The sequence below is a fragment of the Prunus persica genome, chromosome G2 (assembly GCF_000346465.2).
Source record: "Prunus persica cultivar Lovell chromosome G2, Prunus_persica_NCBIv2, whole genome shotgun sequence".
Classification (NCBI taxonomy): domain Eukaryota; kingdom Viridiplantae; phylum Streptophyta; class Magnoliopsida; order Rosales; family Rosaceae; genus Prunus; species Prunus persica.
In genome coordinates this window covers 18171698-18188162 of record NC_034010.1, presented here as the reverse complement: position 1 = coordinate 18188162, position 16465 = coordinate 18171698, and the positions used below count along the sequence as shown (strand labels likewise).

Genomic DNA, 16465 nt, shown 5'->3' with positions numbered 1-16465 from the left:
AGACGAAGAGAGATATTTGTGTGGTTCAGCTAACCAGATCGAGTAGGGGACCTTTACATTGACCCAAGTCAACAAAGTCTTGCTTCCGCTGTGGGAAGGTTTAAACTTTTGTACGAATTCCATCCGCATTCATCCAATTCCATCCACATCCCGTTGAATAATTCTAAACACACCCGAGAAAAACTTTTTGTACACCCATTAAGGTTTTATCCCATTAATTAAAAAGTTAAAAACCGAAAAAATGGTTTGGAAAAAATAAATTACTCAGGGCTTCCCTCCTCCCCACCCCCGCAAACTCAGACACCCTTCTAGCCGTAAACCTTCCCATCAATGGCAGACCAAATTCATGGTGAAACCCCTGCACCCCATTATTATGAATAAATAGGCTAACATCAAAAGACATCTTAAAGGTTTGGGGTGTAACACCCCGACTCCAAATTTAATTCCTATTTTAAATTTTTTAAGTGAATTTACGAATTTACCCTTAAGGTAGGGGTAAATTGGTCATTTTCTTGCCCGGAAAGTGTTTGGAGCAGTGACTGGTATTTTTGGATAGGTGGTACTGAGAAGAATTCGTAGACACGCGGTAGGCTTGAATCGGAGTTGTAACGAAAAAGTTACGGGCAAAACACTACCAGTGGCAAAACTGTAAATATTTCAAAAAGTTTGGTAAAAATCAGATTTTTCACCTCAGCTCTCTCTCTCTCCTCGCGCGCGCTCGACACTCTCTCTCTCCTCAGTCTCTCTCTCTCCCCGACACCGACTCTCTCTCTCCTCGGTTCTCTCAGCTCTGGCCACGGCAGGACACGAGACTAGTCCCGATCGATCCGTCTTGACGTCCCGATCAAGACCTGCCCGTTTTTCCCGTCGGAAACCACGAACTCCGGCCGCGCGCTCGACTGTTTTGAACCGGAGCTTTCCCGCCGTCGCGCCGCCGCCTCCGCCGTCCAAACCCGGTGAGTGAGGTATGATTTCTCATCCATTTTTCGAGTCCTAGCTGACTGTTGTATAGGTTTGGACCGATTCGTTGTCTAGGAAATCGATTAGAAAATCTAAGTTTTGGCCGGATTTCAAAATGAAATTCTGGCCAGTTGCCGCCCGAATTGGACCTTCCCGTAGTTGAAGGAAGTGATCCTGACCTCGAGTAGGAGCTAGGGTAGGAAAGGTGAGCTCGGGTGTGGAGTTTTTTCGTTCCCGTGATTACTCTACACACCCACGCGCTGCCGGCGCGTGGGCGAGGCTGGTGAAGCTGTAAATTAACCCGATGAGATCCTTAGGTTGTCACAAGCGCATAGGAATTCGCGGATCTCAATTCGGACATCGTTTGACTATCGAACGGATTTTCGCATATTATGCGTTATCCGAGTTCGATAGGTTCCGACTATTAGATCCTTTCCGAATTAAAATATGTTGTTCTAGGTATTCCTAGGATCGTATAGGAATTTACGGATCGTGAATCGGAACCCCGGATGTTCCGATTCAATAACTTAAAGTTTGCGTTTTATAATAACCGTCCGATTGTGCGATCGTAAGCGATCTAACCGTCCGTTTCGGACTAAACTTGCAAGACGGGTATCTTAGACCTTGTGAAACCTTTAGGAACTTTCGGATTGTAAAACGGAGGTCGTGGGTCCCGTGGGCCCGGTTGACCCGAATTGGGAAGTTTGACCGCTGGTTGACCGAGTGTCTCCCGAAGCTGTTCCATCGTCCAAATTGAGTAGTTGGACCTTTAGAACGTCTCATTCCTAGTACACTTACTAGAAACCTGGGAAATTAGGATATTTAATTTAAAGTACTCGTTCGAAACGTTTCGTATTAATCTCGTATACGTATTCTGAATTAGGTACTCCGACTACGCATACACAGCAGGCGGGACCCTCTCAGGGTCAAGCAGCGTGGGACTACTTGTGAGTGGACTTTGTTTTCAAATCTTATGTATGGTTTTATTGATGAAAGATTTATGCATAACGTTTTAAATGATTTAACGAATATATTATATTCATGAGTTGAATTTGATGTTTGTAATAATGCTTTGACATAGTTGGGTATTGAAAGTATATTTTATATGGATTTTGGGAAATATTATGCATGATGTTTTAAATGGTATTTTGGATATATTATTTATGAAATTGTTGAAAGTGATATTTTTGTGAGGCATTGAAAATATATTTTGGGTTTTGACGTATTTGAGTATCTTGAGTATGAATATATGGATTTTGGGGATTTCTATATATATTTGGCTATGTGTGAGGTACTTGGGTTGTTGAGATGAGATTGTGGAAAGTGGTGAGTATAGAATGTCAGTTTGGTGTGCTGTAAGCACTACCCTATGTACCTCTCCGAATGTGGAACTTGGATACGGAGACTTGAGATACTTGGAATTGTCGGAACCCGGGGCATCCTTGACGGGATGTTGCTGTAGACCCTTAATTGGGTAGTCTGCGCGCGTAGGACTGATCACAGACGTACGAGTTTTGAGGTTATCGACGGTACGTTCTGGCTGAGAGTTGGTCCCCCAGTTGGACGGCTCGTTCCCTAGTCACATGGTGGATGGAGGACTCATCACGAGGACTCTGCCAGGGTGACTAGTCAAACGATCCCCCGGTTGGATTGTTTCCCTGGTACAACTAGGTGATGATCATATTTATATTATATATATATCTCTTATATTATATATTTATAACTATTCATTCATTCTTGTTTCTCGGTGTGGATACTTCCTTGCCGGTCGTGCCAATGAGTACGCTTTCGAGAGTTTGGTTGTGGGATTTATAAGTTTTTGGATGGTGGGTTTTGTAAAGCGTTCTTTATGAATTTTGGACTTGGCATTTGGTACTGATTTGTTTTGATATATATTATATGTATATACTTGAGTATGACGGTTTTGAGATGCATGGGATTTCTTGCATGGTTTTCTAAACGGTGGGGTTATATTACGTTGGTTTACACTGAACTGAATTTATTTTTGTCCACTCACAATTTTCTGTTTTGCGCCCCCCAGCCAGTAGTTGACTGAGCTCCGCAGCAGAGCCGGATCGTGCGCTTCCGGGCCTTAAGTCATCGTAGGACTCTTTCTTCATGTTATTTCCTTTGTACTCTGTTTTGTTGAAATTGAAGTTCTTAGACATGCTCAATTATCGCCCCTGTTAGGGTTTGAATTGTGAGGCCGGAGGCCATTTTGTTGTAAACTGTTTATTCGCTGTAAAGCATGCTGCTGGTTGGGATTATTCTGTATTTTTATGTAGGGTGAATTTATTGGTTTGTTCAATTCATAGGGGAGACTCTGCCAAAATTTTGGTAGAGAGTCTTGGTTTTTAGTAAGTGGGCCCGGCATCGGAAAGATGTCGGAACAAAGACGGGATTCGCCCCGGTTTTGGGGAAATTTCGGGGCGGGTCCTGTCATGGGGTCATTCTCGATATGGCCCTCGAGTTTCAATTTCATCAATTTACACCTCATAGTTTTTAAATTTGACCAATTTAAGCATTCCGTTAAGTTGATCGATTGATCGTTAACTGATGATGTGTCCACTATAGGACCCACAAATCTTTGTAAAAAAAAAAATTATTTAATAAAATAAAATAAAATAAAATAAGAAACCTCCCTCTCGTCTTCTTCCCCTTCTTATCCATGCTAGGCAAATTGGGAGTTCTTTATATCCACTCTCCAACTTGAGGAGAAATTATAGAAGGGGAGTGTTGGAAAGTAATCAATACCCAATTCTATAGGAACTAGAATAGGAAAAACTTCTCTGTAATTATTTGACTTTTCCTAGAATTGCTGTACAATTCTTTTCCTAGTTAGGCTTACATTCTCCCTGTATGAATATATTGTATAAGCAATAAAATTATTAATTCCGGCATAATATCTTTCTATACCAATTTTACAGCTTAGTCCATTAGTTTACACTATACTGCAGATGATCAATTCTATAACTAAATTACTAAGAATGGATGGATTGATGGATGCATCAGATTCTGAATTTAAGAAATATATATCATCTACTTGTTGAGATGCTTAGTTTGTGTTGTAATGTAATGACGTGTTTAATTCCTTCACTAATCAATATCATCTACGTAGAGTAGAGTTTTTTGATCTATTTGCATTCAAAGAATTGAAGATATATATGATCAGATAGAAAAAGAAAAAGGAAAAAAAAGAAAAGAAAGTAATTTTGCCCTCATACGGATTGGATTAAGTAAGGAAAAAACACGTCATCGCATATGGCGGTCCGGTGGGTTGGATTTGGAACACATGCTGAAAAGACCATTGCTGGGTTCAAAATTTCAAATAGAAAACTGTCTTCTTAATTTTTTTTTTGTTTTTAAAGAACAGTCCAAAAAAAGGAGTTTTTGTTGATATGTGACCTAAACTTATACCTAAGTTTCAATTTGTCACCTTAAAGAAAATTTTAAGAGAAATATCAACTAAACTTTTCAAAAGCCATGATTTCTCATCTGACTTTAACACCATCCAATTTTTCATCAATTTTTAAGATTTCCTTTTTCAAGGAAAAAAAAATTAGAAATATTTTTTTTGGGGGCCTAGCCATGACTTTTCCTTGTTTCATTAGAAAATACTTCAAACCCGAAAAAAAAAAAAAAAAAAAAGGACAAATGCAAAATAATTTCTTAATATGGCATGTTAACGTTCAAAATAGAATTATCTTAATCTGTTTATATAGAGAATAATTTTGGAATCAATCTTGACGAACGTTGTTAATTGCTTAAGATCAAAGCAATGCAACTGTTCACTTATAGGAAATATTTTCATTACAAAGCTATAAAAGTGTTCTAGAAAGTTCAAATTATTAAAGCTATAACACGAGTTACCCAGCCCACCACTTGACCTAATTATTTAAAATAATAATCAGACTAGAAACCTATCAAGCTTTATGACATGAGAGACTTAATTGTTCCAATGATGGAGAATACCAGCACAAAGAGTCCAAGAATAGTTGAACTGCCCGTCCAAAGATCCTTGAAGTAAACTCGTTTCAGGATCGAAATGTTACGGTTGCAGAAGCTGATCTCGTAGTGCTTGTTAAGCTGTTTACAGATGTCTGTATAGCAGGATCTACTGTCCATAATCTGCTCACAAAGTGAATTAATCAGCTTCGCCACTGCGTCGCTGCTGCATAGCAAGTTAACTATAACTTTGCTTTCAATCAGCACATTCACATCTTCCACAGTGTCCACAAGCTGATCCAGCATCAAAAAGTAACTGCAAACATAAGCCTTCTTTGGATACATAAGCTGCTCCAAGGCCATCACGTTTCGAATAACACATTCTACCTCATACCTTGCCCAAAATTTTGTAAGCTTCAAGTTCATATTTCTAAAACATGCCATTTTGAAATTACATTTGTGGTCCTCGCCTCCTTTTATGATGTAACGTTCACTACCTTCATTTGGCCCAAACTTCACCCCTGCTTCCTTCAACTTTCTTACGTCGTATATACTTGGGATGCAGTCGCCATTTCCTACCCAAGTCATTTTTTCGGTTGGCCACAGAAAATATCTTACCAAGTCAGTGAAATGTTTCACTTGTACTCCGTTCTCAATGGGTTGTGACTTCGTGTATTCCCTAAAGAACTCACAAGTAAGCTTAAGAAAGGGGTGATAAGGTTCGGTTTTCTCAATCTTTATAGGATGATCATCAGAAGGGGTCGAGCGGGAAATTGGAAAACAAGGCTGGAAGCTGTTAAGATGAAGAGAAACTGAAGAACAGAGTAAAGAAACTGTAGAAGCAAAGAGAATTTTAGAGAAGGAATTGTAGGTTTCTGTATTTTGTTAAGCTCTAACTGAGCACATTACAATCTTTATATCAGCCTAACTACAGTCTTAGCTGGCTACTCACTTTGCTAACAACTCTAACCACATTCTAACAGCTTACTCATTGATCTATTGACACTTGGCAATATCATCATCATTGATACTCTTACATCCCCCCTCAATCTCATGCTTGGAGGAGCCAAGCATAAGATTGGAACAGTGATGTGGTAAAAGAAAGGCAATGAGGCCGTTCGTAAGAATATCTTCAAACTATTCGGCAGAGGAAACAAGCTGCAGACGCAAGCATGGCTGAGTAACAAACTGCATGAGCACAAGGATTTGGAACAGGGAAGAACTATGATACAGAAAGAATAGGAGCAAGCATTATCCGAAATGTGGAAGACCAGAGTGTACAAACAAGATATAGAGTTTCTGTAAAACCGGGAGGCTGAGCCATGTGTTTGAGTTTCCACTGAAAACCACCAGCCAATGCCAAAATGAAACTAACAATGATTGATGGAACTACTAGCAGGACCGTGGCATTGTAATCAATATCATTGGCTAGCACACATTTTTGTATATCTGGAACTACGTTGAGATCAAAATGCGAAATGCGATCGAAGTGCAATTTTGGCGTCACTAAAGGAATGCCCCCAACAAACTTGGCATTTCCAGAGATAACAGTCTTGCCAGTTTCACCCTCATCATGAGAACCAGAGGCCTTGCCATCATGTAAGGTCGTTGCCTGAGGTAGCACATCATCTACAGCAATTATTTCATCTGAAAGTTGGAGTTTAGAAATTGGAAAACCAATTGGAGACACAGTGGCTTCCTCTTCAGCAAATGCATCAATACTAAAGACTGTCTTGATTGGTAACGATGGAACAGTTGGTGCGGAGGTATTAAACAAAAACTCTTGTTGACCTACCGACTGTGGGACTGTAGCATTACAAGATCTTGATTCCTGAGGATAATAGGAAGCAGCTCCACCTTGACTGTGATATTTTGAACCTCTATAGCAAGCAACAAGCATTATTTCTTCAGCAAGCAATTGACATTGAAACTCCTTGAATGAGAGCATACTTTTTCGGCATTGCATAACACACCTAAAAGTGTTGTATTCTGCAGGTAAACCATTGAGAACCAAGATGATAATGTCTTCATCAGCAAAATGCACGCCAACACAAGATAGCTGATCTCTTGCATCCTTAATATGATTAAGATATTGAGCTATAGAATCTGAACCTTTCTTCATATTGTAGAGACAAGTCTTCAGAAGAAAAATACTAGTCTTGGTAATAATAGCAAACCTTTCTTTCAAAGTTAACCACATCTCCCTAGCATTGGTACTACCAATTACACAAGAAATAGCAGAGGCAGACAAAGTAGTAGAGATTAATAGCATCAAAGCTTTGTCATGTAACTGCCAGACCTTATATGCTTCAATTTCCTCATAATTAGAACCAACAACAAACTGAGGTGGACATGGATGGGAACCAGTCACAAAACCAAGTATGCCATGACATTCCAGCAACAAGTTCATTTGGAAGTGCCATTGCAAGTAATTAGTATCATCCAACTTGACATGGACATTTGAAACCATAGGAACCAGTGATGCAATAGAAGAGTGAGGAATCACTAATTGAGAGGCAGTCACCATATTTGGACCAAGAAAAGACTCTTTACTCACACCAACCAATAAGTGAGATGCAATCCAAGAAAACCCAGAAGAGCAGAATGAAGAAGATAACCTGAGTAATAACAGTCGTGGGCTAGAAATGATTGTTCTTTAACCATAAGTGCAAGAATTGCAACTCAAATGTCAGAGGAAGCAGAAAAACAAAGGAATGTAAGGTTCCCAATCCAATTTCACCATCATGCCTTACTTCTAAGTAAGAGTCAATTGTAATTGTGCTAGATTTCAAGATTTGAGCAGAAATAATGAGCACAAGTTGAAGAGAGCAAGAAGAATAATTTGAAAGGTCAATTTTGGAGAAAATCAAGACTAGGATTTCACTGGAGCAATTTAGCAAATAGCCGATAGGCAAAACTATTCTTTAAACTTGCTAGAAAGAATAAAATTCAAGAAAGAGGAGTAGAGGAGAAAGTCATGAAGAAACATAGGTAGTGACAGAGGTAGAAACAGTAGGAATGAAAGAGGTAATCGGAGATTAGAGAATCTGAAGTTGAGTAGTAGTCACCACGTGGAGAATCCAAGAAGAAAAGAGAAGAATTTAGGGTTGAGAAAGAAGAAATTATCTGAAAAAGAAATATTGAAGAAGAATTTTCAGTGAGACAAAACATCAAACAGGTAATAGGCAGAGGAAAGAACACGAAATTGGTTGCTGTGTTTGAGTAGAGAAAGAAGCCAGAGAGAGAAAACAAAGAGGAAGAGAGAGTGGAAGCAGAAGAACAAAATATTAGGATCGATCCATGGCGAATGATACCATGTTAAGATGAAGAGAAACTGAAGAACAGAGTAAAGAAACTGTAGAAGCAAAGAGAATTTTAGAGAAGGAATTGTAGGTTTCTGTATTTTGTTAAGCTCTAACTGAGCACATTACAATCTTTATATCAGCCTAACTACAGTCTTAGCTGGCTACTCACTTTGCTAACAACTCTAACCACATTCTAACAGCTTACTCATTGATCTATTGACACTTGGCAATATCATCATCATTGATACTCTTACAAGATTAAACAGAAAATGCAGAGAGAGAGAATAGAAGCAGAGAGAGTTTCAGAGTAATGAAAAGAAGAATTATTGTATTCTCATTAACCTGAAGCTTAGCACAATTACAGACTTTATATCAGCTTTAGTTAGAGCCTTATTCATGTTTTCTAACCTCTCTAACCTCTCTAATATTCGCTGATCAATTACTAACAGTTCTTCCTAACTGCCTAACAATACTAACAACATCTTAACCACTTGACTCTTTAATCTTATGACATGTGGCAAGACTAGGACCCTTGATATCTTTACATTCCCCCTCAATCGCAGGCTTGGAGGAACCAAGCATAAGATTGGAACACTGGTGCTGGAATAAAGGAGCAGAAAGACCTTTAGTGAGAATATCAGCAAACTGGTCTGCAGAAGAGACATGTTGAACAAGCAAATCACCTCTAACAACTCGCTCTCTGACAAAATGGTAATCAATCTGCAGATGCTTCATTCGGGAATGGAATACTGGATTGGAAGCAAGAGAAATAGCAGAGATATTGTCACAATGGATTAAAGGAGGGATATGTAAAGATACATGAAGATCACAGAATAATTGTCGAATCCAGGCAAGCTCAGCTGCAGCAATAGCAAGGGCCCTATATTCTGCCTCAGTGGATGAACGAGATACAGTATGTTGTTTCTTAGAAGCCCAAGAAATAGGACTAGACCCTAAGTAAACAATAAATCCGGAGACAGATCGTCGATCATTAGGATCACCAGCCCAATCAGCATCACTGTAAGTATGCAGATTAAGAATACCAGGTTGAAAAAGAATTCCAAAATCAAGAGTACCTTTCAAATACCTCAAGATTCTCTTAACCGCCACAACATGAGATTCCATGGGATTATGCATGAACTGACAAGCTTGATTTACTGAGAATGCAATGTCAGGCCTTGTGAAAGTGAGGTATTGTAGAGCTCCAACAATACTCCTGTATTGTTTTGGATGAGAATAAGGCTTGCCTTCATCCTTAAGTAATCTGTGATAGGGAAGACAAGGAGTAGCACAAGGTTTCGAATCCTGTAGATCAACTTTATCAAGTAATTCCTTGATATACTTAGTCTGAGACACAAACAAACCAGAGGACTGATATGAAATTTGCAGGCCCAAAAAATAATTCAACTGCCCCAAGTCCTTCATATCAAATTCTTGAGTCAAAGCCGCAATAACTGATGTAAGAAGAGAGGAATGACTGCCCGTAAGGATGATATCATCTACGTAGAGGAGTAAGATCACAGTGCCAAGAGAAGGCTGCTGAACAAAGAGAGATGGATCTGCAAGTGATGCTTGAAAACCCAAACTTGGTAAAAAAACTAGTGAATCTTTCATTCCAAGCACGATGAGCCTGTTTTAACCCATACAAAGACTTCCTGAGTCTGCAAACAAAGTCAGAAGGATGAAGCTTGCTCTCAAAGCCTTGGGGTTGAATCATATAAACCTCCTCCTGAAGACTAAAAGATGCAGCATGCAAGTGTAAATTAATTAAAGTTAAACCAAGACTAAAAGAAGAGGGAATTTAAAGGTTTTATTTAATTGAACTTAAACAAAGACTGGCATTAAGTAAACTAACACTACTACAAAAAAGCAAAAAGACGACGGTAAATCACCATCGTGTATTGGGTTTTTCAATGGTCGTGGAATCCACCGTCATCTTTTCCCTCATAAACCACGACGCTAAATAACCGTCGTTGTTAAAATATACAACGTCATCAACAAATACAAAACGACGTCTTTGTACTGCAAAAAGATCTAAAAAAGCAATCGAGGATGATAATAGACGACCAACTCTCTAAAAAAACCGTCGTTAAAAAGGAAAAATATGACACATATTAAGAGAACAAGGCCGCAAGATAGACATACAACGACGAAAATACAAATACGACGACGTTAAATATAATTTTCACGACAATAAAAAATATGACGTCTTTAAATACATTAGAAGACGACGTTATTGATACCTACTACGTCGCATATATAAAAACAACCGTCGTAAAATTAATTTTCCACTTCGATTTTTCGATAAAAGATGACGTGGAAATAGTTGTCAGTGTCATTATTTACGACGTATATGTTTATAGAGTAGACGTTGAAAAACTAAACAACGTCGGTTACAAATATATGAGAGTCGTATTACAAAACTTATACGTCCTATTTTCAGAAACAAACAACGACGATAAATATTAGACGTTGTTAAATAAAACAACGTTGGAAAAAAATAAAAACAGACGTGTTTAGTCTGCTAAAGTTCTAGAAAATAGTCGAGGATGAGAATAGACGACCAACTCAAAAAAATCACCGTCGTTAAAAAGGAAAAATATGACACATATTAAAAGAACAAGGCCGCAAGATATACATACAACGACGACAACTAAAATACTACGCCGTTAAATATAATTTACACGACAAGAAAAAATATGACGTCTTTAAATACATGAGAAGACGACATTATTGAAATCTACTACGTCTCTTATTTACAAAAAACCGTCGTGAAATAAATTTTCCACTTCGATTTTTCTAAAAAAGATGACGTGGAAATAGTTGTCAGTGTCATTATTTACGACGTATACATTTATATAGTCGACGTTGTATTTATATGTATTCATTACTCACGACGCACTTAATAATATAGACGACGTTGAACTTCTAAACAACGTCGGTTCCAAATAAATGAGAGCCGTATTACAGAACATATAGACGGCGTAGATTATGATGAGAGCCGTATTACAAATAACGTCGTTTAATTGTTATTAGACGGCGGTTATAATGAATTTCTGTCGGAATTCATTTCGTTCCTCTTCGTTTATAAAAGAACTTGCGACGTGGAAAATGTATGATGACGTCGTATTTTTTAACGTTCAGATTATATATCTCGTTTTTTAGACGTCGGTATTATGGGATTGGAGTCGTGTTATTCTGAATTACATGGCGGTTCTTAATCCTTCACCGACGTGATATCCTGAATAATTGCTTCACAATAGCGTCGTGGTTCTTCATTGTTACGTTGCTTTAAGACGTCGGTAAATATGCTGAATAACTGATTCACAATAACGTCGTGTTTTATTTGAACGTAGAAAGTGAAGAAATCGCATTACAATATATTACAAAATTAATGTCATACACTGCCAATTACATAAGCATCATTCAATCCATATATCTTCACACCCATCTCGAATATTTTGACCGCCTAACTCACCTACCAGTTCATCAAATGTGTCAACATTTGGCATCCCTCTAGTAAATGGCTCACACTCAATTATCACATCACCTAAGACTTCATCACCAATAACATCATTATATTCTCTATTAGGAATTGATAACACTACCGACCAACCACGATGCATCGGGTCGTCAACAAAAAATATTTGTTTGACTTGAGAAGCCAAAACAAATTGGTCATTCCTATGTCCAATTTTACTCAAATCTACAAGGGTAAATCCAAGTTCGTCGACTACAAGACCAGAACTATCTATCCAATCACACCTAAAGACTGGGATTGTAAACTTTTGGTAGTCAAGGTCCCAAATTTCTTGAATGACACCATAGAAACCCATATTTGAGAGAATTGGGTTTTTATCCTTGGCACTAGCAACTTGCATGGTATGTGCAAGTAAATAAACTCCACTATTTTGAGTTGTCCGCACATCATCTTGTGCCTTGATATTGAATTTAATACCTTTAATAAGATAGCTCCTATATAATGGCACTGACATGTTTGGACCAGCTGCTAGCCACCTTAAATTTTCTGATACGCCATGATTGTCTTCCTCAAGTTCACTTTGAACCTGCAAATTAATCATATCTTAATTCAATCTAACATATAAATAAGAAGAAAATTAAAAGAGAAATATGTTATTCAACAACATATACCTTGAAGCGTAGCCATTGAATGAAAGTGCTATTGTGCTTATCCTGCAGCCACTTTGTTCTCTTTCTAAATTTTGGATAAGCAGTCTTGATGTGAATCATATGTTGCCTACATGACACGAAAAATTCAAGCATTACGGTCCTAAATATAGAAGATAAACATAAGAAATAATTTAAAATGGAAACTTAAAGAATAAAGCTCATACGTACTCGATATAAGGTAGGACTTCCTCCGTATTCTCCAAGACATATAGATGTGCTTGATTCAACAGGTCCTGATCAACTACGCTCACTGTGCAACCTGATAATGGCTTTGAAAGTCCCATCTTTTGGCTTGAAGGCACTCCAACTGTACTAACATCAGATAAATGCTGAGTACAACACTCTACCGCTTCTTCAGCTATATACCGCTCAGCAATGCAACCTTCGGGACGAGTACGATTTTGAACATACCCCTTCAGCACTTTCATATATCTTTCAAACGGATACATCCACCTAAAATATACTGGCCCACATAGACGAACTTCTCTGACAAGATGTACTACTAGATGAACCATGATATCAAAGAATGAAGGGGGAAAGTACTTCTCAAGCAAACACAGAGTAACTACTACATCTTCTTCCAACTTATCTAGCTTGGAAACATCAACAGTCTTTGCACATATAGCATTGAAGAAGAAGCACAAACGAGTTATTGCATACCTTGCAGGCTTCTCCAAAACAGAACGAATTGCCACAGGGAGCAATTGTTGCATTAAGGTATGACAATCATGTGATTTAAGGCCAAGAAGTCTTGAATCTTGTAAAGATACAAGATTTTTAATATTTGAAGAATAACCTTCAGGGACCTTCATACCATAGAAAGAATTGCAAACCTCTCTCTTCTCTGCTCTTGACAAATTCCAAGGCCCAGGAGGCAAACGAGTACGTCTTTCTCCATACTCGGGTTGCAAATCAGTTTTGACCCCTATGTTCAATAAATCTAATCGAGCAGCAATCCCATCTTTATTTTTTCCAGGGATTTCCAGCAATGTACCAATGATACTATCACAAACATTCTTCTCAATGTGCATAACATCTAGGGCATGCCTCACAGGAAGGTATTTCCAATACTCGAGATCAAAGAATATTGATTTCTTCTTCCAACAAACTCTGTCACCATTTTCAACCATATGCAGCACTTCTTCTCCGGTTAATGGCTCGGGAGGTATGCCATATTCAGGTTTCCCATTAAAAGTTGCACGTTGCCTCCTATATGGATGATTGATTGGTAACCATTTTCTATGCCCAATGTAACAAATTTTGTGGCCATTTTTCAACCTGTGACTAGGTGTATCATCGCCGCATATTGGACAAGCTTTATATCCTTTAACAACACAACCAGATAAGTTTCCATAGGCGGGGAAATCATTAATTGTCCACATTAATGCAGCTCTGAGTGTAAAGTATTCTCCATTATGTGCATCATACACTCCTCTAATCCCATCCCACAAAGATTTTAAATCATCAATCAAAGGCTCCAAGTAGACGTCTATATCATTTCCGGGTTGTTTAGGACCGGAAATCAATAAGGTTAACATCATGAACTTTCGTTTCATGCACAGCCATGGAGGGAGATTATATGTAACTAAGATAACCGGCCAACAACTATATCTGCTACTTAGAGAACTGTGGGGATTGAATCCATCAGATGAAAGAGCCAATCTCAAGTTTCTCGGCTCATTACCAAACTCAGGCCATTTATCATCAAGAAGTTTCCAAGACGGGGAATCCGCCGGATGAGACATTTGACCGTCAATTGATTTTCTAGCAGCATGCCAAGTCAAACTCTTAGCTGTCTCATGTGATTGAAACATCCTTTTAAACCTTGGAATTGGAGGAAAATACCACACCACCTTCGCTGGCACACCCTCTTTCAAGATTGAATCTTTGCCTTCCTTCCACCTTGAGATACCACAAGTAGGACAATTAGTTGAATCCTCATACTCCTTCCTATACAAGATGCAATCATTGGGGCATGCGTGCATTTTCTCATAACTCAGCCCCAATGCACACAAAGTCTTTTTAGCCTCATACATAGAGGTTGGTATTGTATTTCCTTCTGGAAGCAAATCACCTTGAAGTATCAATAATTCTGTAAAACAGACATCACTCATCCCATGTTTTGCCTTCAAATTATACAACTTCACTAATGCCGATAACTTCGTGTACTTTCTACAACCAGGGTACACTGGTTGATCTCCATCCCCAATCACATTGGCAAACTCATACGGATCGGAACCAAAATCATTATCATCCATATCAATTTCTTCAGACACAAAACTATACCTACTATGGCCATCATCTTCTTCAACATTTCTACTAGCATTAGTAGTTGCTTCCCAAGGTTCTCCGTGAAATGTCCAATTCTTATAGCTTTGGTCAATTCCATTAAAGTATAAGTGATCCCTTATAATTCCAACCCCAAACAACTTCAAATTAACACATTTAACACATGGACAACGGATATGTGTTGTAGTTAGAAGATTTTCTACAGCAAAGTTCAAAAATGCTTCCACCCCAAACTCATATGCATTCGATCTTCTATCCGAGTGCATCCATGACTTATCCATCTCCGACACTATAACCTATTATCTATAATAAAGTGAAAATACAGGCAATGACCATCACTATAGTAGATTACACAAAGATCTAATAGCAAGTAATACACAACAGAGACGACGGGTTTTAAACAAAAATAGACGTATTTGGCATATATAGACGACGGATTTTCAACAGACGTCGTCTAATATAAGTAATACAAACGACGGTTTATGAAAACACCGTCGTGTATAAGTAATACAACGATGGTTTTTTCATAAACCGTCGTGTAATCGTCGACGGAGCAGAAGTGACAGAGCAACTTTTAATTAGAGCAACTTTTAATTAGAGCAGAAGTGAGAGAGCGAAATGTTATGTTGCGCGAAATCTGAAAATTTTAGGGTTCAGGGTTAGAAGAATAAGATTAAGAGCCAAATATAAAAAAATTTAGGACACGCGAAAATTTTTAGAGCGCGCGCTCTTTAAAACGTCGAAAGAAAAACCATGGCGAAAGTTTTACAATAACCGACGTAAATGTAATATTCCACGACGGAAACACTGAACGTAACGCCGTTTATTTTGACGCTTCATTTTTCGGATTAATTTTAAATTTATTTTCAATATTTTGATATAAAGACGACTGAAAAACCACGTCGGGGTTAAGAAATTGAAAACGTTGTAAATTATAATACACGACTTACATATTAAAATGACGTCGTTTAAAGTAGAAACCATGTCGGATAATTTACTGCACGACGTAACATATGTATTCCACGACTCAACCACCGTCGTTAACAATTAATACCCTAAACCCTTAAAACTAAATTATATAATTTTAAAAATTAAGTTTATAAAAGGGTTTATGGTTTTACAGCCTAATATATACCCTAGACTACCCAAAAATTATACTTTAAAAATAAACCCCAATAAATAACAACCCTAATCTCTAAACCCTAGACTCTAAACCCTAAACCATAAAACTAGAAGTGATTTTATGACTCATCAAAACAATTTTGTTTTGGATGTTCATTTTAAATTTTTGTTATTCAAAATGAATTTTTTCAAGGTTTAGGGGGAAGAAAATATATCAATGACTTCATAGGAGTTGACTTTGCATTTTTCTGATTTATTTTAAATTTATTTTGAATATTTTGATATAAAAATAATAAAATATTCTTATCACAACAACAAACCACGTCGGTGTTAATAAATTGTAGACGTTGTAAATTGTAATAGACGACTAAGTTGTTAAAATGACGTCGTTTAAATGAGAAACGTTGGCGGATATTTAACTATCCGACGTAAAATATATATTCCTCGACTTAACCGCTGTCGTTACAAAGTACTACCCTGAACCCTTAAGAAATTGAAGACGTTGTAAACCATAAACGACTCCATTGTTCAAAGAACGTCGTCTAAATATCCTTTTACGTCGGATTTGTTTAAAACGAAACCACAAAAAACGACGGCTTTTGACTTTATTACGTCGTTGGAAAATTATTACACGTCGGTAACGCATTTTGTAT

At 37.8% G+C, this 16465-nt stretch overlaps 1 long non-coding RNA gene across 1 annotated transcript; it reads left to right on the top strand.

Annotated features, from left to right (window-relative positions):
* Positions 1842-3234, top strand: LOC109947649. The gene is made up of 2 exons (XR_002270428.1): positions 1842-1907; positions 3002-3234. It is a non-coding gene; the product is annotated as an uncharacterized LOC109947649 (long non-coding RNA).